General features: G+C 58.8%; 1 protein-coding gene across 1 annotated transcript in view; it reads right to left on the reverse strand.

Moving 5' to 3' along the window:
* Positions 1-1,232, reverse strand: part of NCOA5 (nuclear receptor coactivator 5) — a 13,562-nt gene that overhangs the window by 8,576 nt on the left and 3,754 nt on the right. The gene's annotated exons all lie outside the window — the stretch shown is intronic.

Below are 1,232 nucleotides of genomic sequence, written 5' to 3' on the forward strand. Positions count from 1 at the left end.
ACTGCGTGTGGCTCGCACCTCCCGATGTCCTCGGGGCCCATGACATGGGCAGCTGCTCTGGCACAGGACAAGTCCCGATGCCCACGGCATCACTGCTGCTGCTCGTCCCTCTGCAGCACAGTCCAAGGACCAACGCCAATGGCAGAAGTGCCTGCCTCGCCCGCTGCGCTACCCCAAGGCGGCAGCACCAGGCACGTGGGTGCTGCCAAGGGTGACGCTGTGCCATCCACACCCGCTGCTCAGGCACCCACAGTACTCTCGGGGTCCTCGGGCCAGGACCGAGCCCACTCACACTGCCTCAGGTCACGGCTTGCCGCATCTGCGACTGGAATACTCCGCCCCCTGCCTGAACCACACCCACTGACACACTGGTCTCTGCAAGTGCAGCTGGCCCTGCACGGGGTAAGTGTAGCACATAAAAAAAGACCTATGGGACGCTGAGAATTGCAGCCACTCATTCTCCCTTTTTTTTGGTGGTAGATGTCTTGCTAGTTACGCTTTCTCCTCATTTATGGCACTTCAGTGGGTCAAGTTAGTAGAGCAGATACCGGAGAGCTTGATTACCTTCAAAGTCTAACAAGCAACACTGCTCTGTGTGGAAAGCTCCACAGCGCAGGCACAGAAGGTGCACACCTTGTACCAAACTATCGCCACAGAGCATCTCTGCACATCCCTCAGTCATGGCATGGAAAGGAAACTGCAGACGTCTTCCTGTGACAGGACAGTCTGTGTCTTCTCCGCTTGCCTGTGACTTCACACCCAAGGACACGCACGAGCTGCACACACGGTGCCTGCCGCGGGCAGGAAGCCGGGAGAGCTGGCAGGTACACACCACGACTGCGCAGGAGAGGCTGGATCCAGCAGCCGTGCGGTGGGACAGTGTGGCAGGGCTGTTTGCTGTCTTGAGCTTTTGCTCATGTGCTCTTCTCCATTCTCACTTCAGCACTGGAAGCTTTTGATACAGAAGCAGCAAGATGTCGAGGTGCTCTGCAGCACAAAAGGGCCGGGCCTCCAGCCCCCCGGCATTCCCTAGATACGCCTCAGCTTCGCCGATACTTGAGGCAGGAGCAAACGTCAAGTATGTTCTTCTCACAAGTCTCTCAGAACCTGTGCTGCAAAACACACCGCTCGGCTGTAGTAACAGCGGCAGACACGGGGCTTCCCTCACGCCTCCTGAGGTGTCAGCGCCAGAAGGGGTCTCAGCGGTGCGGCAGCCCCGTCCCCGCCGTCGC

Source organism: Apaloderma vittatum, unplaced genomic scaffold (assembly GCF_000703405.1).
Source record: "Apaloderma vittatum isolate BGI_N311 unplaced genomic scaffold, ASM70340v1 scaffold34758, whole genome shotgun sequence".
Taxonomy (NCBI): Eukaryota; Metazoa; Chordata; class Aves; order Trogoniformes; family Trogonidae; genus Apaloderma; species Apaloderma vittatum.